The sequence below is a fragment of the Colossoma macropomum genome, unplaced genomic scaffold (genome assembly GCF_904425465.1).
Source record: "Colossoma macropomum unplaced genomic scaffold, Colossoma_macropomum, whole genome shotgun sequence".
NCBI lineage: Eukaryota > Metazoa > Chordata > Actinopteri > Characiformes > Serrasalmidae > Colossoma > Colossoma macropomum.
In genome coordinates this window covers 40,664,039-40,688,237 of record NW_023494787.1, presented here as the reverse complement: position 1 = coordinate 40,688,237, position 24,199 = coordinate 40,664,039, and the positions used below count along the sequence as shown (strand labels likewise).

Sequence of the window (24,199 nt, the reverse complement as noted above, 5' to 3'; positions counted from 1 at the left end):
CCACACACAGAGCTCTGTTAAAGCTGGAGCCTGCTTGTCTACTTTGTGCTAAAGGCTGTGACGCAGTCTGCTCTGATCATGGGAGGCACCCTGGGAGCTTTCATTCTGCCACTCAACACTGTGGGGGAAACTGAGGTTATGGAGTCAGGCTTCACTGAGTCAAGTGAGTCAGCTTCAATAAATAGACTGAGTCAATGGAGTCAGCTTCAATGAATAAACTGAGTCAATGGAGTCAGCTTTACTGAATAAACTGAGTCAATGAAGTCAGCTTCACAGAATAAACTGAGCCAACGGAACCACTTTACTGAATAAAACTAATTCAACGTCAGTGAATATGCTGAGTCAAGTGAACTGCTTCACTGAATAAACCTGAGACAACTGGTTCAATTTTTCTGAATAAACGGAGACAAAAGAATCAGCTTCATTGAACAATCTGAGCCAACTGATTCAGCTTCAGTGAATAGATGGAGTTAACTGAACTACTTCACAGAATAAACTGAGTCACCTGAACCACTTCACTGAATAAAACTCAGTCAACTAATTCAGAGTCAGTGAATATGCTGAGCCAAGTGAACTGCTTCACGAAATAAACCCGAGTCAATGGAATCAGCTTCAGTGAACAATTTGAGCCAATTGATTCAGCTTCACTAAATTAACTGAGTCAACTGATTCATCTTCAGTGAATAAACTGAGTCAACTGTTCACTAAATAAAACTGAATAAAACTGAGTCAACTACACTGAATAAACTGAACAAACTGAACTGTTTCACTGAATAAACTAAGCCAACAGCAGATGTGGGAAATTCAAGTCCAGAAAGTGAATGTTCCAACTGTGTGGTCACTTCTTGTGCTGGATTGAGGTAACTAGAGAAGCCAGGCAGTCGGAACAATATTCTAGGGAGGATTTTTACTTTATAGACCTGATATTCCCAGCTCTGGTCAACAAAGTCAGCTTCACTGAATAAATTCAGTTAACTGAGTCAGCTATGCAGACTGAACTGATTTATTAGATTAAGCTTCACTGAACAAAGTGAGCCAACAGAGTCAGCTTTGCTGAACAAATTCAGCCAATTTAACCGCTTCACTGAATAAACTGAGGTAGATTCGCTGAATAAACTAAGTCGACTGAAGCAACTTCACAGCATAAACCGAATCAACTTTGAGTCAAATGAGTCATGTCCACTGAAAAAACTAAGCATTTGTAATTCTCTGCGACATCATCATTAAACAGAGAACAGCAGCTCCCTTCAGACCAAACATTTCACTCTCCCTATGCCCTCTGCAAAAATGCCTGAATAGCATGTGTAGTCCATTTTTTTAGGGAACTATTAGGATGACCAACTGAGTACAATTCACTGAATCAACTGAGTCAACTTCAGACAACAGCTTTGCTAGGCTCAGTCACTTAACTCATATTGCCCCTCCATATAAAGAGATAATGGACTCAACCCATCACTCAGCAGAGCAAGATTCACTGAATCAAGTGAGGCGACTACACTGATTCAACTGTATCACCTCCACTGATTTGTCTACACGAGTCTCAGCTGTTTAAGTCAAATGGCCCTCCTATGGACAGCTCCCAGGGGAGTCCCTCGGTGCTAACCTCTTTAACTTATCCACACAACAACAAAATAAACTGCTTCCTCTCCACCCCACCCCCCCTCCACCCCAATCCCCACAGCAGCTGTCCCGCGGGAACCACGCTCCTGTACTGTTTGTGCGTGCATGAGGAGAGCATTGCAGGGGTTTGTATCTCGCAGTCGTCCGTCATGTCGCTGTCTCTCTATAGCCACAGGCGCTGCATTAAGGCCTAAAGTAGCTGGGCCCTGGCCAAAGCTTTGACTTATAGCGAACAGTACATGTTTTCGGGCTTTTAAAGAGCGAAAAGACATCAGCGGCTGGGCAGAAGCTAGCGCCGACCCACAGCCGCTAGCAAACCGCATGTGCAGGAGAAAACTGCTTAGACTGCAGAGAATATGAAACCCAGAGAAAGAAAAAACGCACAGCGGTGTGTTTTAATGGCAGCGTTGTACTGAGAGCCTTGCATAGTGTTTAATCCAATAATTCAATCATCATTCCCCTGCACTGACACATGATTTCCAGACAACTGCATAAAGAAGACAAGTCTGATTGTAGATGTCGCCGCTGTAAGAGACATTATGGTCGTATAGCAAAGACCAGGACTAGATGTGGAATATTTTACAACCCATCAGAAATATTTTACAGCTGAGGTCTTCTGCTTATAGGAGATAATGGACTCTGTTAGAGTAAAGGCAGCCACGTAGTGCTGTGCAGCAGTGCAAAGCACAGCTACAGCATATCAAATGCATCTCTGAGAGAGCGACGATTAACGTTCTCTCTACACTCTACTCAGATGGAGTAAATGGACACACATTTAGTGCATTTTTCACCTTCGGTTCAGCTAATAAACTCTTCACAAACTCACTGTTTTCAAGATAAAATGTACCAAGTGAAAAAAGACATGGTTAGTAATATTAGCTGAGGTAACAGACGATTAGCATCTTAAAGATTTCAGGTTGACTGCCTTTCTCTGTATATTCAAGCATCACGTCACCTACCGACTGACTTCTGTGGTTTTGTTCTGGGGTTAATTTCAAGAAAACGCTTCAGTGAAAAATCAAATTTGCACAGTTTTCTTTAGTTTAAAGTTTAGTTTAAAACTGGAGGCGAACATTGCTAACAAACACTAGAAGTTAATAGTCACCCAAATCTTTTCACTCAAACCACATCTGGGTCTTCTTTATGGTCATGTAGACTTACTGATGTGGTTTAGGACACAGTATGACTTGTGATCTAAAAGAAATGAACAAAAATGAAATTTTAAATGCTAAAATCCAAATTCCATTTTGCATGTGTGCAGGCAGATGGACGCTACAGATCATGTTGATTGGTTCTGTTGTTTCTTTTTATAAAGAACTGTTAATCTCAAGTTTTTCACATTGAAAACATGTTTATAAAAAACAACAACAACATTGTGTAATTTAGTGTCTATGCACCTAAAGGGGATGTGACTCTGTGGGGGGATTTGGTGCAATGCTTTTACAATACATTTTGTTAAATTTTAATGACTTAGTCATACTGCATCCTAAACCACATCGACAACTCTGTGTAACCTTAATAAAGACCCTGATGAGAAATTTTGGTGATATGTTTAAAGATCTGGGTGTCTACTGACTTTGTGTTTGTTAGCAATGTCAGCCTCCAGTTTAAAACTAAAAAGCAAAATTTAGTCCTAGATTATACTTTTATATCCAAACACACATTTCACAGATCACATCATGGGAGAATTTCATTAATGTTGCCCCTCCTTTTCATCACCTAAACAGTCCATAATCACAGCTCAGCCTACACATCGCTGGTGTTGAAAGTTTGCTTCTTTAGTTTTGCACTGGAGCTGAAAGGCTAATGTAAGTAAGTGTCATGCAATTTGTCATACACTGTTAGAAACCACACAAGCAAACCACGCCTCATGTTTCATACACCCTGTGTGGGTGTCTTTTGTGCAGAGCGATCCAGGCGCCTTAGGTTATAAAGAGGTGAACCTGAAGTGGTCATGTGGCCTACGTCAGGAGCATTTTTTCTGTGCTGAGCAGTCTGAGCAAAAAGCTGGCAAGCCTTCAGTGACAGTAGCAGTATTATTATTTAGCTTGTTTTTGCTAGCAGCACCATGCTTGATAATTAAAAGCAGGTCACTCCCTAGAATCGGACGTGCCAGACGTTTTTGCCTGTACATACTGAAATGACAGCAAGCACAGCTTAAGTGACAGACACAAAAAAAAATTTAATGTGAACCCCCTTTAAGCCCTATTCGAACAGGATTAAATGTACATGGGGTCCTGGGGTAATTTCCTCTTTTGCAGGTGCTTCTCTGTGATGTAACTGTCGTTGAATCGGCCATGTTAGTGTCCATCGTTTGTTAGCTTCATTAGCCTTGTAGCCCTAGTGCAAAACTGAAGAAGCAAATTTCTGACACCAAACACCAGAATACAAAACCAGAGAAAGCCTAACAGCAATATAATACAGTCCAAATGCTGTCTTGCAAGCCACCACCCAGAACACTGAGAGGGTGACATGGCCAGAGACTGTTATTGGACCATGGCAGTACTGCTGCATGTAAAACAGCTGTAAATGCTCATGGGTCTTTTTAAAGCTGGTTCTGATGGCATTTCTGGTGAATCAGCCTGAGGCAGAATCAGAGAGAGAGAGAGAGAGAAAGAGAGAGAGACTCAAGGAGAAAAGCAGTACTGGTCCAAAAATAAAGCTGCAAAGCTGGTTTGAGTTAGTATAGCGAGGGTGGAGGAGGGTGGAGGGGGCAGCAGTGTGATGAGAGGGTGGCTGTCCACACAGGGCGGCACGGCCAGAAAACCAACCTGCAGAACGGAGCGGTCCAGCGGTTTACAAAGGACAGGGCAGAGAGAGGGAAAAAAGCAACAACAAAGCTCCTGACAAACAAACTCTTGGCTCTATAAATGGCCATATGAGAGAGAGAGAGAGAGAGAGAAAGAGAGAGAGAGAGAGAGAGAGAAAGCACAAGAATGTTGCTTTGTTATTGAGTTTTATTTAAACCATGAAATACTGCACAGTCAAGTTTCCTTCAAACAACTTGTACAGAGACCATCCAAGATTTTAGTGGGCGTCACAAATTATAGCCCTATCATAATGTTTCTTTTTGTGCGTGTGTGTGAGAATCCTCCAAGAACAAAAATCAAAGCCTCCAGAACAACAGCAAACGACGTGAGAGCTTGTCAATCAGACATTTACTAATAAGCTACTATTACTTTTGGGTTATTAGCCACTAGCTTGCTATTTGAAGTCGACAGTTGCTGGCTATGGCAAACACATGCCCAAAACGCTCCAGGTGAGTTTTGCCTGGAGACGGCCCGATACAACTTTTTCTTTTCTGATATCGATATCAAAACCTTAAATATCGGCCCGGCAATGAGCCAATATTTCTTCTTTAAAAATGCTTAAAAATGTGTTATTACACCAATTTAACTGGAGCACTTCACTTAAGATGAGCACCAAAAGGTAGGCCCAAACTACCCAAAAACTCTATTACCCCAAAGCTAGTCTCACAGGGCCAGACGTGATCTCACAATGAGAACATCTGGGGACAACCACGAGAAATGTTGGGCTAAATGTGGGGAAAAGTGTAGACTTATTAGGGTGGGAACAAACTGAGTGGGACACTTTTAAATCAATTCAAAGCCTCGTACTGCTCAAAGTAGGGGGTTATGCTGAGCTCGTCAACACTGTCCAATGGACAACAAGCCTGTTGGTAGCCTGTGAATGTAATGTGAGTTACCATCACTGTAAAGTCCCTCCAAAGACTCCAGCTGAGCATGTAAATGTGTCATGTTTGCAGAAAACACATTACATGCTGTGAAAATAAACATTACCTGTTCAAGAGAAAAACAGCTCTGTTATCTAAGGTTAGCGCTTGGCTAGCTAGCTTGTTTGGCTTCTGTTATCACTGTATTCCAGACGTTAACAGAGCACAGACCAGATGAGCTTATAAGGAGCGCACTCTTGTTAGAGAAGTTGAACAGGTTGTCTCCAGATGTGTACTCTCATAACGAATACACAGCTAACAACACATCAATTTGTGCTATTTGTAACAGATGATCCTTTTCCTGATATCGGCCCGATGCCAATACCCAGTATCAGAGCACTGCCAGCTCATTTTGCTTATTGTCACCAAATGTCACCAAAACAACCATGAGAAATGCCTGCATTTGACATGACCCATATCTCCATTAGTGCTGTATGGCTGACACGGCGTGCCATATGAGAAAAAGAACGAGCCATGAGCCCAAAGCTCTTTTAGGCCACGACGTCTAGTATCAAACCTCGAATACTTTCCATTTCTCTCCCTGCCACCAACCCATTTCCATGTTTGTGTCATCTGCGGCAAAATCTGCCCTAATCGAGACAAATTGCAGTGCAGCCACGTCTGCAAGGCGTCTCCACTGGGACGTGTCGACCGGAAAGAGATGAAACCAGGCTGTAATGAGGGAGGCTCAGACAGATGAGCAACGAGCAACTGAAGAAGTGAGCGTCCGAAATGCCTCAAGCTCCATCAGCATGAAGCCTCCTCATACAATCATTCAATTCCTCTCTCCTCCAATAGCTCTATGTAAGCATTCAAAAAAAGGCAGAGTGCTACCAACAGGGGTTCAGTAAAGAGGGTATGAAGTTGTTTGGTAGAGCAAGGTTCCTCATAATATGGTGGACAAAATGTCAAAAAGCTTCCCTGACACAATTCAGCGTAAGAAGGGTCTAAGAGACCGCTTCTCGCCATTTTTAACACTTCGTCCACTTCCAGGTTCCCAACTCTTGTTTCTTGTCATCACTGTTATCATTACCATCATCTTCATCACCACTCACATCACCGTCATTATCAGAATTGCTGCCCATGAGTTCATACAACACACCTTTATCTCCACTGGTATCACATCTATCAGTCTACGAATACAATCGCCAGGCCTTAGAAGTCTCAACTATCCCAAAGGATAACAAAATTATCATGCAAGTTTATACTAGTTATTTCTCTCTCGCAGCAGCTCATTGCATGCAGATAAATTCTGTTCATTAGCAGGAGAAGAAATATTACGATTCAAAGTTATTATTAAGCACATGGTCTTGTTTTGTGGAAAGAAAAAACATCTTTTATAGTTTGCAGACTCAAATCTGTCATTACAGAAAGGAAATGTAAATGTAAATCACTGCGTAAAGATGTAGTTAATAATATGCTTTCATTTTAAACAGTAGTTCTCAATTTTTTTAGTCTAAGGCCCCTTTTTGTGGTTACTATATGCACAGACATCTGCCAATATTCGGTAATTCAGTAAAAAGAGATATTAAACGCGCACAGTAATGTTATCATGGACAATAAAATCACTGCAATTTAGCATTTGTAGACACGCAAAGCAGTTCTGCTTTCACAAACTCTGAGAAAACTCTCAACAGCCGTAGCCTAGCAAGCAGGACTTCTTCTCATCAGAAAGGTGAAAACTTACATCCCACCCAGCTTAGAGAAGGAAAAAATGCTCAGTCTTATGAATACAATTACGTTTGCGGTCACAAACTTTGTATGTATGAAGTAAAAGGCATGAAAGCATCGCTAACGTAAAACGTTGCTAGGCTAATGAGCTAACAGGCGAATCCAGCAGTTCAATGTAGGGTGAAATGCTAACTCAATGATTCACAGTATATCTACAGCATAGAAATGAAAACAAAAAACGTTGCCAAAACGTCTGTTACAAGCTTCATTTGTCCGCAGTTCGTGTGTAGACTCCATTTTAGTACTAAACTCAGTGTGGTAATATATACCCTCCCCCGTCATTAGCTTGATGCTATTGCATAATGGAGAATCAGAAATTAGCCTTGTCATTGTGTATTGGATAAACAGAGGCTGCTAATAAAGTAAAGGTTTCCACATTACACACTGTCATATAATGACCGATACGGCATGTTCATGATGATTGAATGACACAGTACAGAATATGATTTTATATGCTGATAAAGTACAGGTACTAGTAGTTTGTTCCATGCTCTTATGTTGGATCTTCTGTTGGAGCAGCTTCCCAGCTCTTGCTACAGTTCACTGCTCCATGGCAGGTTCACTCCAGTCCTGACTACACAGTGAGCATCATGATGTGGACAGTTATTTGTATTTAATGACTGTCTTATTGTAAATATTGTATACATATACCCCTACTTAAAATGACATTTATTACATTTAAAACTGTTTAAAAATTTGCTTTATTGATATATTGTCATAAACCATGATAAAGGGAAACAGATAATTATCATGATCATTAACAATATTAGGCCTTGCCTGTTCGCCCTATTTGCCCTCCCATCGTATGCCTTACCCCAGGTCATTACTATCATTTAACGAACAAGGGCAATGTCTTACCAGAACCTAGTCCGTTTTGTTGGCTTTCTTCGCAGCCATCACTGACCTGAACATACAATCGCCCTGTTCTATAACATTACAGATAATCTGCTAAGTGGACATGATTAGTTGCATATATTTAATTTTAATAACGTTTAATAACGTTTAGTTCTGCTTTTTTCAATATAGCTGAAGCAGATTTAATAAACTGATAAAATTAAAGCTTATTAAGCAGAAATACAACTTCTGAGATTAGCCCTGTTAGCCCCCAGTTTGAGAACCGACAATTTAAACAATATAGCCGACAATTTAAACTTCTAAGCATTAAATTCTGTCTCCCCTTCAATATTTATGGGTGATTATCTGCTTTAGGCCCAACCCCGCAGCATCCTCACCTCTTTCTTCTTCTTGCTCATTGCCATCATTATTGTTACCATCACCATCATCATCCTTACTCTCATCACCATCATCATTATCATCATCGCCATGTCGATTATCATCATCGTCACTGACATCATTATCTTCTTCTTCCTCTGCCTCTACCTCTTCCTCCTCCTCCTCCTCCTCCTCCTCCTCCTCCTCTCCCGCTCCCACCCACACTTCCTGTCCATACGCCTCCATCTCCCCCTCTCCTCCTCCTGCTACCCCCATCCCGTGTGCTCCTCTAGGCCGGGTGCAGCAGCCCGGCTGCAGGAGGGACTGGTCCGAGGCGCTCAGGCTGGAGGTGCAGGCCCGGGACGTGCAGCACAGCTGGGACATCCAGCGGCGGAGCAGGCAGGAGGTTCGGCTGGGCCGGACGGCGCGCTCGTAGGGCCGGGACCTCTTCCTCCGCCTCCCGCAGCACGCCTTCCGCACCGAGGCGGCCAGATCCATCGCTCCAAATCCCACCAGTGACTCCTCTCCGCCTCCGGCTGAGCGAGCCAGCCAGGAGTCAACAAGCCAGGAGAGGCTCCGTTCCGCTCTGGAGCTGTGGAGTCCCAGCTGGGAATGAGCTCCAGGCTCTCCGCTCCACTCCCTTTGGCCTCCAGAGTAGCGGGGGGAGGCGCGAGGCGGCGGTTTGGTCGGCTCTGTACAGCTACAGAGAAAAACCGCTGGCTCAGACTTCAACAGGGAACCGCGAGCAAGTCTGCAGGCTTGGAAGTCCAGAGCCCCACAAAAAGCAGACAGGGGAGGGAGAGCTGAGAGAAAAACCACGAGCTCTGAGCTCTCTGCAAAATGCAGCAGAAGAAAAAAAAAAAAAAAGCTGGAAGGATGTCCTGTACGCACACGCAAACTCTCCTACGGTACAATTAGACTGAGAGGGAGAAAAAAGAGAAGAGCGAGAGAGAGTGAGTTGATGCTAAATACTTGGACAAAGTGTGGGGTCAGACTTACCGGAAGAGTGCATGTCCAGGTCAAGAATCCTGGCAGAGTTGGAAGCCAGTTTGAGGGAAGCAAGTTCCATGACAAAGCCGTCCAAAAAAACATAGAGCTTTCCATGAGGCTATACACAACTACAAAACCCTACCATCAGCTACAGTGAACCAGAGCAAGGAGACAAGACAGAACAGCAAGGTACAGTGGAGAAGAATCAGAGCACGAGAGAGAGAGAGAAAAGGAGAAAAACACAGATGGTAATGTTTAAGGGAAGCGTGTCAGGCGAGGCTGGGGGTCGGGTTACGCTGTTGTTGGGCCATAGGCATGGTGCGGATCGATCTAAGGGGCCAGGGTCACTTCTTTCTGACCCTTCCAGTCCCGGGAGAGAGTTCTGCAGCTCAGAACTCCTCAGATAGAGGAGTGTTGGATGTGTTTTGTTCAGTGTGGATCACATTTCACCTCAATCATAAGGCACTCACTCTGGTGGTTCTGTCACTGAGGCCTGGACTCTCAGGAGCCTCCTCTGTTATAACTAGGCCTGCATTGGGTCCTATACAAAAACTACATGTATAATGGTTTAAAAATTAGATCATAAACACCTTAAAAACCATTAACAAGCTTTTATGACACATGAATAAAAAGGCAATAGTGACTTGTTGCTTTACAAATAGTTAGCCTACATTCATCTACACTGTTAAACCTTAATGTTGAAGTGCTGACCAGCACTTATCTTTCTTTGCGCTCTCCATAAGTCAGCACTGTACCTGACTGTTTCTTTAGATGTTTGTTAATACATTACTATCATTTAACTACCATCAGGGTGCCTTATTAGTCAGAAAGGATCCACACCTGGGATGCTGTCCGAAGATGCCACCCAAGCCCAGTGAACCCTGTAGCATCACCTTCATGTCTGGTATACATTACCACCTAGCAGCTTTACACAATACTTGTGACAATCATGAGGTTGATGCTATTAGCATGCTGAAAATGTCAAGGAAAATGATACTGCCAAATCATTTCATATGTTAACATAAACCAAATTATAATTTCTGACTAATAAGATGTCCTGAGGAGGTTTAATGGCAGTAACTTTCTACCTAATATCTAATGAAGTTGACAGGTACAATGCTGACTGATGGAGAACACAAAGCAAGATAAACAAGCAAGATCTATGGTTTAACAGTTTTGGTGAATGTAGGCTCAGCCTACGTGGCAAGCAACAGGTCATTGTTTCCTTTTTATTTGTTATAACTTCTTAATAACCAATTAATAATCATTAATCATCGAAACCATTAATAAAAGCTTTATAAAGGTAGTCTAATTGTAAAGTGGTACCTTGCAACAATTAGTAAACAATGCTGCTTATGTGTCATTTAATTGTTTTAACCACTTACAATTTAGTAAGTCATAAAAACTAAAAATATCATAAAAACACTCAGAAGAGGTGTAAAAGTTGGTTTACCAATAAAAGAGAAATGCAAAAATTATGAATTTTTCTAATAAGTGATGGAAGGAAGGAAAGACGTGTCAAGTGTAGAACTGTCTGCTGCGACGACGCTTAAGATTTGACGCTTAAGATTTCCATTTGATTGGAAACATAGCTTATACTGTTCATGATCATTCGGACAGACTGCAGGACCCACCAGGAAGTGTCAAGGATGATATGGCTATTGTTTCGTTGTGCCATAAAAGAAAAAAATCACCTTTCGCACCGAGTGAATTTTGAATGATGGCAGCGGCAATGAAAGTGCGATCATCAGATTAGTCAAATTATCCACCGATATCCACCAATAATCCATCAACAGTCATCAAAATAATAGTCTGTAGGTAAATCGATTATAGAAATTGTCATTGTTCTTGTTGGATATGGGCTAAAATAGAGCTGCTTTACTCTAAACACATACATTTTGGTGTTCCTTTGTGAGAGAATTTGAGGTTAGCAAAGAACAAGAGTTCTTAATTTGGCCTGTGGCGAAGCTCAGAGTCTCCGGCTGCCGCTAAAAATCACTGGCTCACTGGGAGGAACAAAAGCACAAAAAAGAAGCTGAGAAAAAAACAGAGCCAAGTGACACTGTTTAGTGTCTGAAGAGGAAACTAGGTGAGAAAAAGAGGTAGAGAGAAAGAGAGTTAGAGAGCACATGAGACAGACAGAAAGACTGGCAGCAAAAGAGAAGAAACAGAGTGAAAGAGAACACAGATTTACTAAGTTGTGCTGTACTGATGGGGGAATTGATTCCCTCACAGGTTCCACTGCGCTGCAATCAGCCTCCTTATCTTACCTCTTAGACACTGCAATTATCGCTGGTTCTAGACAAAGGAGGGTGTAATTTGATATGATAGATGTTTAGCTCACTAAGCCTGTTTTCACTCCTGGTTCCTTTGCTGAAATCAGCACAGACTTTGGACACTTTGTCACTTTGTGACATTGTATATTTTTAATATGGTCCAGCTGGTTTCAAACTGCAACAGTTTAAGTGCATCTAGTAATACACACGAGTGTATTGTGTAATTTGGGCAATGTATCTCCATTTTTGTCTGTTTTTTGACATAATCTGAAAGTACCTGTTACCCTTTACAGTGTTTGTAAGTTTTATGATGAATGGACCAAAAGAAACAAGCCAAAATTACTCTGAAAGAAGACTGGTTCCTTTGACTTACATTAAAAGTAAAGTATGTTTTTCCCTTCTCCTGTAAAGTTACCATTTTGGAGAGACGGGATTTTGTTCTGACAGCAGTGATTTGTAACTCTGTATAAAATCTAAATCTATCTCTCCTGTATATTCTTAATAATAATTTAAGGGGCAGTTGTGGGCTGGGCGTAAGGGAGCCAGCCTCGTGACTGGAAGGTTGCCAGTTCGATCCCCTGAGCTGACAGGACATGACTGAAGCGCCCTTGAGCAAGGCACCTAACCCCCAGCTGCTCCCTGGGCGCCATGGCTAGGGCTGCCCACCGCTCCGGGCAAGTGTGCTCACTGCCCATAGTGAGTGTGCATTCACTAGTGTGTATGTGGGTGTTTTACTGCACAGATGGGTTAAATGTGGAGGTGAATTTCCCCGTACAGTGTACTAAAACAAAAAACAAAACGCTGTGTATAAAAGTGATGTGTCATCAAGTTTCTTTCATAACATAGGCTCACCTAAGACAAAGACTGAAACTACCTCGTAGGACTGTACGAACCGTTTTATGATGGGGTCCACACCCCCGGGCACTGCCATGCTTAGATCATGGAGGGCAAACTAGCTGTAAAACAAAAAGATTTGCATGCTCATTGGTTAAAGCTGCTTCCCATAGGTTATTCAACGCAGTACCGGACAGGTGAGTTGTGTATTGCTAAATACTAAAGGGAAAATTGCTTCTCTTTAGAAGCAGAAACGACAGAGAAGAAAGCAACAATTAACATTACACTAGGTAAAAAAAAGCAAAAAACAATGGAAGAAAACTAAGACACCAGAGTCATGTTTCCTAAACTTTTAAAACTTCTAAGGGGTAACACATGCTGAGACGTCTACCGTCTTCTTGTCACCAGTGCTACAAAACCAGAACACTTCCTCCAGCCTCCTGCCAACAACTCCACAGCTAAAGCTGGCCTGGGCTGGGTCTGAAGAGAACGGTTTTGGGACAGGGCCGCCACTCTGGCCAACAGCTGTGTCTAAATAACTTAGGCGTGATCCTGCGAAAAGATCAGTAAAACAGGCAGTGTAGGAAAACAGGAAAGATACAGAAAGGCTCACAAAAGTCCAGACTCTTTTCCCGAGGAGCCACTAGCGGAGGCGGCCTGCTATTTCTGCGTATGAATGATGCTAAGTGATGAAAATGGACTGGCGAATCTATTTCTATCCCTGCTGTCTCTCTATTACACAAGCACAGACGTCTGAAGTATATTAATAGGCATGCTAATGAGCCTGGTCATCAAAGATATTTTAATTGCTTATCTTCTAATGAGAACAGGTACAGTCATTTTTGTGATTGATGTTCTCTCTTTTATGCAGTCCTACTGCACATAGCAGTGTACAAATCAGGCAGATCAAATAACTAATAGCCATAGACGCAAACTCACCCCCAGGTAACACTCAAACATTCACAAGAAGCACAAAGAAGTTTTATGTACAGGTTTGAGTTTTGTGCTGAGTGTTAGTGACTAACTGCAGAAATGTGGAAGGAGAGAGAGTCTGGAGCATCTGGAGAGCCTGGAGAGAGAGAGAGTCTGAAGCAGGGAGAACAGCAGGTGTGAAGACATCTACTTCAGCAAAGCAAATGTTGCCACCTGCACTTACTGAACTCTGAACAATTTCAGTTAGTGATGAAAAACCAAGACCGAGCTACTGCCTATGGACACACCAAGCCAACATAGAAAATCTATATTCATAAAAGGGTTTAAATCAGTGCTGATCTTTTGGGCCCAACTTGAATACAGCCCAAGAACTTTGTCTCTAAACCCAAATACAGCCCAACTGTCTGAACCTGAATACAGCCCAAGAACTTTGTCTGAACCCCGAATACAGTCCAAGAACTTTCTGTTGGGCCCCGAATACGGCCCAAGAACTTCCTGTCTGAACCCGAATACGGCCCAAGAACTTTCTGTCTGAATCTGAATATGGCCCAAGAACTTGCTGTCTGAATCTGAACACAGCCCAAGATCTTTCTGTCTGAACCCAAATACAGCCGAGAAACTTTCTGTCTGAACCCAAATACGGCCCAAGAACTTCCTGTCTGAACCCGAATACGGCCCAAGAACTTTCTGTCTGAACCCAAATATGGCACATAAACTTTGTCTGAACCTAAATACAGCCCAAGAACTTTGTCTTAACCCGAATACAGTGCAAGAACTTTCTGTCTGAACCCGAATACAGTGCAAGAACTTTCTGTCTGAACCCGAAAACAGCCCAAGAACTACCCGTCTGAACCCAAATACAGCCTAAGAACTGATGATCTGCCAAAGCCCCCTCTGACTCCTGATATTCGGACCCAGCTCAAGACTAAATGTTGTCTGAACCTGACCTAAACCACATCATCAAGTTTTCAGTATGAAACTGACCAGAGTCCTTTAAAATACAGTCTGAAACTGCCCTGAAGCAGCTTGCTATTAGACAAAGTCCCAAAAATAGTAGCGGTTCAATTACAGCATAGCAACAATAATAGCAGTCATTAGATCATGGATAAATAACCTTTCAAAAAATAAACAAAATAATATGAAAAAATAATCAGTGATTTATTAATCAATAAACGTTTCCAAACAATGTCCTAAAGGCTTTTAGTCTGGATAAGCTGTTCTCACACTGTGCTATGCACATAGAGCAAGATGTTAGCCTTTTCCTGTTTAATCCTAAAGCTAACTTCTTTACATACAACATTTCAGCTATATTGAATGTACAAAAATATTCTGGCTAACAAATGAAACGTAAATGTTCTTTTGGCAGCACTCAGCTGTAATTTCCTGAATCCCTGCTTTATTTCTCACACAGTTGTTCTCTCACGGTTGTTTTGAAGCGTGGGCCTTGGTGCTAAACTCTGTCAATAACACGACCGAGTAACTCCAGCACGCCAGATTAAAAACTGTTTTGAGGTGATGAAAGAAGAGAGGAATAATAAAGTAAACAGTAAATGTAAGGCAGGAGAAATACACAGTAAAAGCTGTTAAAGCAGGAGAACCTGGATGTGGCCTAATCTGACCCAAACCTGACACATATTTGGGAGCTGACGACTTAATCCGACGTGAGCAGTCAGGCCCTGCTGGGTTTGCATATATATTTCAAGCGCTACTTCGTCATCAAAAATAGAACACTGGAAGGCTCAGTATCATGAGTTGCTTGTTTGCTTTGCTGACTATTTCTCTTTTCGTGCACTGATTCATTGGGCTTAACAGCCAATCAGAGAGCTCTTCTGACTCTTCTGTGTTGGAGACTGAGACTAAGACCCATGCTTGCAATTACAGATCCATTTCCTGAAAAGAGGAGGTCCAAAAATGCAAATGTCAGGCACATTTTAGCTGCATGACTGAACCCACTGGTCAAAATCTAACATGAACCACCTTTAGCAGAAAAAACTGCTTCTATTAGACACAATCAACAGCCCTACATTCTGCACGCATCAACCACAGAGCAAAAGAACTGACATACTCCCATCTGAACCACTGTTATCGACCTGCAGGGCAGACGACAGAGAGGTGGTGGCTGAAATAGAAGGGGACAGAAAAAAAAGATAGGGGGAATAAGGAAAAAGGAAAAAGACAGCAAAAAAAGAAAGTGAGTAAGAAAGAAAGTAAAAAATAAATAGTAAAAAGAAAGGGGAAAAGGCGGACAAAAGAGAAAGAGAGGAAATAGGGAGTAAGGCAGGAAAAAAAGAGAGAGGAACAGAAAGAGAGGAAAAATGGAAAAAAGGAAAGGGCAAGAAAGAGAAAGAGGCAGAAAAAAGAGGACAAGAGGAGAGAAAGAGGTAGAAAAAAAGACAGGAAAAGAAAGAGAAAGAGGCAGAAAAGGAGAAAAAAAATAGGGAGAGAGGCAGAAAAAGAGAGGAACAGAGAGAGAAAGGTTGCCTGAAAACATGAAAAAAAAGAAATAGAAAGAGGAAAGAGAGAAAGAGGTAGAAAAAAGGGACAGAAAAGCGTGATGGCAGGTAAGGGCAAATCCCAAGCGGCGAGATGTTAGCTGTGACGTCTCCTACCACTGATCTGTAGAGCAATGTAGCCCCTTCACTCGTCCACCACTTGAACAATACTAGCATTAAGGAAATATGTTCAGATGCACATACATGCAGATACGGGCAGCTTACTGAATGTAAGCTGGTATGTGTCTATAAGCTGTTGACTGCATATTTATATCCGTATCAAAGATAACGCAGAGCTCAGAGACTGAAGTCAGCCTAAGCTTCTAATCATAAACAGCAGTGCAGTTGTGTTTAAGAGAACACAGAGTGCTCACACTGCAGGTTTTTTGCAAAGAAAGGCTCAGAATAGCTTCAGTACTGAACTGAACCTTCAGCGAAGGCCCTTAAGCATTTCATGTGGTCATTTTTATTTACTTATTTATTTTTCTTTTTATACTTCTTTTTTTTCCCCCAAAGCAAAATACAGCAATCAACTATAGAGAAAGAGACAGGATGCTAACAGAGAGCAAAATTCCTGTAAGGGTTGTGAAACCATCCATGGAAATCCAACAATCTAGTGTATAAAATGCATTGCTATGATGTTACAGCATAATATGCCCACGTTAAAGACCTCCCTTTCATTTATTTAATTTCCAGTCAAAACAGCCATTAAGTACAAGTTCTTCACTTTTCAAAGTCAGAAATAAAGAGAAACATATTTAACAATGACACAAAAGCCTGAAGTATAATATTAAATCTATCAATATTTAATTTGTCCATTCTTTGTGTGCCTACTTCCACTTTAACTCCTCCATCTTTCCAATCTTAAAACCAACCAGTTCCAACAAAAGCTCTTCCCAAAGGACTCACTGACACTAATATTCATATAAACAACTACCCAAATTCACCTCAGCTGCCTTCAAATTTCTTTTTCATGTGCATCTAAAATGGCTAAAGGAGGTATTTCTGAGGAGATTTAGATATAAGACGCATACTTATATCTACCATGTGTACACACCACTTGCATAAGGAAGGAGAAAGTCAAATGCAAATAAGATTTTTCATTTTTTTTTCACTTATTATTAGAGGATACAGGAAAAATGGGACTCCTGACAACTGTGCAAGACCTGGTAGACCACCAACACTGTCCCAATCAGATAAACAGGACTTAAAGCTTTCATCTTTGAGAGAGAGGAGTTTCTGTCCATCCTTCCACTGTGAGAAGACTCAACACTATGAGTCTGAAAGGATGTATAGTTGTCAAGAAGCTCTTACTGAGAGCTAGAAAATTTGCAGTAGAACTCTGAAACTACACATCTGATATGTGGAGTGAGGTTTTATGAACTGATGAGTAGAAATTTGTAATTGACAGTACTTGCATGATGAGAAGCAACCAACTTCTAAGACTGAACTTTGGAGGTGTGGAAAAATATTCCTGCAGATTTTAGGTTGAAGATTTTAGAGTGGACACATAAAATACTATAAAATACTAATATATTTAGGTATTGAGGCCTTTGTGCAAGTTTGAGTTAAATATGTTTACTTCTTTTTTCTGACACTGAAAAATTAATAGCTTCTACATAATGGCTGCTTTAACTGAAAATTAAACAAAAGGGTGGTCTCTGACTTTTGCACAGAACTGCATTTCTGTGCATTTTAAGTTCATATGTAACACACTGTTAATTTGACGTTTTCACCTGTGACCTACAACCAGCAACACTTGAGGAATCAAACCTTTAAACAATGAAACAGTGACCCATGCTGACCCACCCTGGCTGAAAGTGTTGCCTGACACCACTTTATCTGCCAGCGCGTGCTTTGCAAGGTGAACATGTGAGAGAGAGGGTGTGTGTGTGTGTGTGTGTGTGTGTGTGTGTGTGTGTGTGTGTGTGTGTGTGTGTGTGTGTGTGTGTGCTCTTGTAAGAGCCCAGGGCCTTCACACCCTCAACACCTCGCCACAAACACTTAAAAGCCACAAAATATAACACAATTACACTGTGAGATCCGTCCACCTCACCTGACCTTAAAATACAGCCTTACAGTCCATGATGTACACAGTGCTGTTTGAAGGCCCATATCACCCACTGGCATCTCTGTATGCCCCATTGATTTATCTAATTTATCTAATATGTGAGAACCCAGGAAAAATACGTAACACTACTGCAGCACAGTAACAGTTCTAATAGCAACAGTTCTAACAGACACCAAATAAAGAGAGACCTAACTGAGAGAGGAAAATACTGGATTAACTAACATAATGAATTAAAAAAGAATAGCAGTAACGTACAAGTGCAGATGGGAAAGACTAAACCTAGCATAGCCAAACTGGCTGTTTTGGCAAGTAAGAAGAAGAAATGTAAACACATAAGATCTAGGTATTAACCAGCTACAGTCATGTACAAAAGTTTGAGCGCCCCGGTCAAAGCACATGCTTTATGGATTTTCCAAGTAAAAATAAGTTAATACATCATCTACAGAGAACTTACTTCTCCAAATTTTAATGAACAAAGACTGTTTTCTTCAGCTCGTTTTCGTCGGCTTAGGGGATCGAACCGCCCCAAATAATAAGAAGCAGGCAAATAAAAAGCCAATCTCAGCTTCATTCTCTTCTCAACAATGTTCTGTGTTTGTTTATTTTTGTTTTTTGTTTTCGTTCACTTTCAGTGCTTGCACTCTTAATTATGATAAATAAGCAGAGTTTGGTTTTCATGTAGCAGATTAGCTATGGTTCAGAGTGGTGCACTGTAGAGGCAGATGTATTAAAAAATGTTTTTGCTGCAGCTGCTGAGCACCATTGGTCTATCAGAAAAGTAAGTAATTAAACAAACTTACAATACTGAAAATCAAACTCTTTCTGCATAACGCATGTCTCCATCACAATGTCCCTCGAGCCAATTACGATGAAAAAACATGAAGAACTGAAGAGTTGACCAAGGATTCAGACTCTGAGAGTCATTAACCAAGACTCCCAGACATGTTGGAGCTAAAGAATCTATTCTTTTGGCATTGACTCCCCATCACTAGTCTTCACTGGAGTATAAGATGTGCCTGTTGTGAGCAGATGCATTTAACATGAGGGGTACTGCAGCATTGGTTGGGGTGTAAGTGAAGCCGGTGATCTTGTTCTTGTCAGCAATAGATAATAGCCGGATGTCAAGACATTGTGGAACGGTGCATTTGGAAGTATATAAAAAAGCCTATGTGGTGTATGATAAATATCCAGTCTCACAAAGTTGTTCTAGTGCTGGGTCTGTTGGTGCCACATCTATCTGGGACTATATAAACTGTCAGAAATGTGATAAAAATAGACGTAAAAGTCTATAAAAGAATATAAGAGTTGTATTTATAACCTGTTCCTCCAAATTTCCCTCCAGTGTCCAAATGAGCTTCCTCAGCTTGTTGATAGCTGTAGGTGTTTAAGCCACACGAGGACGTGATGCTATAGGTGACAGCAAGCATCCTCCTCCAGAGGAGAGCGAGTCATATAAGACGTTGCCTTGGCGACGGAGCGATGGTGGACGGTGATGTAAGTAACCGTGAGCGCTGTGCGGTCTTCCCCTCCCACACGGAGTTTCCATCGGGAATACACCACTCCACTGCCTTCGTCTTTCAACCAGCCAAAGACTTCAGCACGTAGCCCATATTCAGCTCATTAGCAGAAGCAACAAAGCACCTCATTAATTCTCACTTAAAACACACAAATAAGGTACTTGACGCAGTGGACCACAAGACAAGAGGCACTTCAAATACTTATTTACATCTGTGAGTGAAAGACTTAAACTGAAAGAGGAAAGGAAAACAGATCTGCTCTTTAATTTGCAATGCTTCTCTTTGTCACGCACCTTGAATTGGTAGTGTCTGTGTTCTAATACGTTAAAACTAGGCTTGGCCCGAAGAGTGACAATGTTTGAGTAGTCGGTGAGCAGCCACCCCCCACCATGATTTTCAGTTTCACTCTTTTTCTTTGAAAGACTGAAGCAAGAATAGCAAGATAAACAACTTTAACGAACGAGAATCAGCCAAATACACATCCATTAGTTTGGCTATAATTTTGACTGCTGAACAAACATTCAGGTGAAGGAGCTGAATGTGTAGCTATCATGGAACTGAGAGTCAGAGATGGCAGGCTGGCTAAACGGCTTAGCTGATTCCAATTAGCTATGAACAGCTGTAAATCTACACATATCTAATATGGAACACTGACATAACTCAGTAACTCAGTCCACAATCCTGAATGAGATTTACTATCACCTATCAAAGCTCATTCCTCTCACAATGTAAATGAACTATGACCACAAGTTAGGACTGAAATATGATTTTAGTGATCCATTTAGTGAAAACACGTTGCAAGATTTGAAAAATATACGTCTGGAACTTCTTTTGGTATCATCACTGCTACCTAGGTAAACAAAAATCCAGACAGAATCCAACAATCTGTCTCCTCATCTGACATAACGTCACATCACATCTGTCACACAGCGTCTTTGGGACGTCCATCGTAAAAAGGGATGTATAAATGTGCTGTTTGTTACAAATCAAAAACTAAAATATCTTGACTAAAAACAAAAATAAACAAACACACTTAAAATAATGGTTAACTCTGAAGGGTAAATATTATTGTTTTTTAGGGCGGTACTGAATTTGAGTGTTCAAATACTAGTTTGGAAACACCAACATGTATTGGAAGCCTGCAAACCTGTGTTCAGGCCAGCCCTGATTAAAACCCTCTGAGCAACTCACAGGGCAAAGGAAACCGAGATGGACAAACAGGCCTGGTGCTGCACACGCATGGATGATACTCAACTTTCTGCCATAAACACCACAGACAAACAACAGGACGAAGATCCAGCAAGACTCTGCTGGAGCTCCATCACTCAACACAGGGCTTTAGTCGCATTAGCCGAGTTACAGAGGGGCTAATATTACAAAGAGGAAAACAACATGATCCCTGACACATACACCAGTAAACAAACACAGAAAGAGAGAGAGAGAGAGAGAGAGAGAGAGAGAGAGAGAGAGACAGATAGAAGAAAAGAACGAGAGAGAGAGAGACAGAAGAGACAGAAGAGACAGATAGAGGGAAAGAACGAAGGAGGGAGAGGGAGAGAGAGTGAGAGGGAGAAGGACAGAGAGAGAGAAGAGAGAGAAAGAGAAATAGAGGAGAAACAAAGGAGAGATCATGAGGGAGAAGTGGAGAGAGAGAGAGACAAGCAAAGAAAGTGAAGAGAGAAAGGCAGACTGAGAAAGTGGGGGAGAGAGACAAAGAGAGAGAGAGAGACAGAAAGAGAGAAAGTAAAGAGAGTCATAGAGAGAAAGTGAGAGCGAAGAGAGAGAGACATACAGAGAGAGATAGAGAGAGAGAAAATGAGTGAAAAAAGTGTAAAGAGAGAAAACATGAGAGTAAGGAGAGAGAGAGAGAGAATGAAAGTGAGAGTAAAGACAGAGAGAGAGAGACAGAGAATGAAAGTGAGAGTGAACAGAGAGAGAAGAAGGAGAAAACGATAGGAAGTGAAAGTCTCACCGTTTTCAGTGTTATATTTCCTCTCACATTCCCTCCTGCTTTCCTGCTTTCATACCGCTGTATAATCCACACTAACTCAGCTCAGACAGAGGAACATTCAGCAGCTCTCAGACTGAAGACAGTCCAGCAGTGATGAGCAATCTGCAGCTCAAAGACACACTGGAGAACCACTTAGGATCAAGATGAGAGGAGGAAGAGAGATAAAGAGAAAGCGAAGGAGGGAGAGAGTGAGAGAGAGAGAGAGAGAGATCAGGTGGCAGTCAGTGTGTCACCTGGGAGAGGAAGAGAGGCAGTGTCGTGCCTCCAATTACTTCCCACCTCTCCGCTCCCAGCTGGCCAAAACACACGCCTATTTACAGCCTGAGAGGGAGAGAGAGAGAAAGAGAGGGAGGGAAAGACACGAGTGCGAAGTAAAGGGCTCAATGGTGAGAAACAGAAAAAGACAGAGAGCGAGAAGAACGAAGGCCGTGGGTGAGCTTGAACTACACACGGAACAGTGTCCATTAGCAACTGTACAGTTGCCATGACAACACTCTGTGGTGTGGAAGACGCCACGACTCTTATAAGATTCTGTAAACAATCTGACTTGCAAAAAAAGTGAAAGAGATGAGTTTCCAATTAATATAAATACAACGTAAGTCATAATTATTAAAACTGAGCTGATTTTGAGGAAAATGTGAACAAAGTCCATAGTTGTTACTCGTGGTTGCTGAAGTTTTTTGTTATATATTCATTATTGCACATTAATTCCTCTATTCATATTGCTATTGTTGTGTTATTGTTTCGGCTGGACGCCCGTCCCACCGCAGTCTTTTAAGGTTTGAAGCAAAACTTCGCCTCCTCTGCAGACCAGTTTCTGCTCCCACCGTGTTGAACGTTATAAACTTTCGCTATGACGCAAACGCAAACGCGCAGAATGTACTTAAACTTTCCGATTGGGAATGTAATCGGATACAGACGTTTGCATGGCTATTATTCTTCTATTCAATGAATTATTTGCAGGATTATCCACCGTGTTCAGTTGGATAGAAGTTGTATTTGTATTGTATATACATGGACTTATTCTATTCCGATTGAGCTATCAGTCGGATTATTAACGGGTTATTAGGCTGCATGTAAACTGTTGCCCTTGGCTTGCTCACGGAGGCTTGGACCTTGATTTTCTGTAAAGCTGCTTTGTGACAACGCATGTGGTATGGGCTTTAAATACTGTTTATCTGATGGGGACACAGTTTTGGTGGTCTACCAGTTCTTGCACATTTGTAGGGATCCCATTTCTCTATATCTTTTAATAATTTTTTTTTAACTTCAGTTTTGGAAACTCCTGGTTGTTCAGTTATTTTCCTTTGACTTTTTTCTTCCTTATGCAAACAGATTATCTTTTATCTAACCCCCTCAGAAATATATTTAAAAAAAACACTCTGCTTTGACTGAAAGTTGGCCATTTATTTGCATTGACTGTATGCAGCCATTGCATGGATTTGTTAATTCGGCACCATAACCTGATTTGATTTAATTAAGGAGTGATTAGATAAACTAGGTATTGGATGGTAGCTGTAAATACTGAGCTTCCTAGTTTGGAAATGATTTAGTGTTAATTGGTGTTTTTTGAACAATGTGTCACATTGTGCCTAACAACACCTTTACCCATGATACACCCACTGTAATATATGGCCTCTCATGGCTAGTGCTTTTCCTGATGTTCCCTAATTGTGACTTGCTTTTTACATTTTATTAGTCATTCATTATTATTGATTTGCTTTTAAGAAACAAAGTCTTGCATCACCATCATTTTGTTATTCATTATATATATGTTATATTCTGTATCAACAGGTTAGAGTCTTTCACTTTTCTGTGTGTTTTATATCAGAAAACAACTGAAAAGAGGGACTTCGACAAATTCAAACCATAATAAAATCTCCTTCCACATATGAACACAAATGTGGACTGAAAGTTTAGAGTCCGCATTAGAGCAGAACTTGGCTCCAGTGAGCTACTAAGTGGCATATATGCCATGGGAGACCCAGGAGGGTTAGTCTTTATTTCACTAATTCACTTCTTTTGCTTTGGTGACGCTGTTACTAAAACAGTCTGATCAATAAAGCTTTTCTTGAACTTGAATTTGAAAGCAACCAAGGGCAAACATGTATTCAAAGAGTGTGTCATACACCTGCTTAAGTGGGCTCAGAGGGAACAAACCCATCTGCAGTTAAGGCGTACGTCACTGCTAACGCAAATACACATGTAACATGAGCACACTTTACAAAGAAGCTCAGATAAACAGCAGGCAAGTTCTGTAGCTGCGAGCTGACGCGCACCTCACTAATTCACAGGTTGGCTTCCTCGACATGTTTCAGTGTTAAAACTCACTGTAAGTGTTAGACAGAATGTTCAGAGTGACACTCGCTCAGACACCTTCGGATCGTCTTCGTGCTGTGATGATAACAAAATTCAGAGTAATATTGTGGTTAATGTTATAACACTAAAGTCTTGGGTACACTGCACAACTTTTAAAGTCTTAACAGATTATAAAAAGTCTGGGCATCTCACACTATCCATCTGGTTTTTGGGATTTCTTAGGACTTTAGTATTTGGGAATACACACTACTCGACTTTTAAGCTGCTGCTGAACCGAATGGAACTCAAAGAACTCACGTTCTCCCGTTACTAGAAGACCCAAATAATCAAAAGTAGAGCTGCTCGCTGCTGCTGCTGTTTTCTCTGCCGTTTGCGCTGACACAGTAAAGAAGCAGCAGGTAAACATGTTTAATTGAGGCTCATGGATTTAAAAATGTGATCATTTGTATTTTTCAGAGTT

The 24,199-nt window shown here is 41.4% G+C and overlaps 1 protein-coding gene across 3 annotated transcripts in view; it reads right to left on the bottom strand.

The window, feature by feature from the left end:
- Positions 1-24,199, bottom strand: part of tanc2a (tetratricopeptide repeat, ankyrin repeat and coiled-coil containing 2a) — a 222,248-nt gene that overhangs the window by 56,710 nt on the left and 141,339 nt on the right. Inside the window, exon 1 of one of the 3 annotated variants that reach the window (XM_036567370.1) lies at positions 21,382-21,490. The exons of 1 other annotated variant lie outside the window; for it this stretch is intronic. The gene's annotated coding sequence lies outside the window, so the exon portion shown is untranslated. Of the gene's footprint in view, positions 1-8,316; positions 8,353-21,381; positions 21,491-24,199 lie in introns of those variants that run through there. One more of the 3 variants, XM_036567369.1, reaches the window with a different exon arrangement.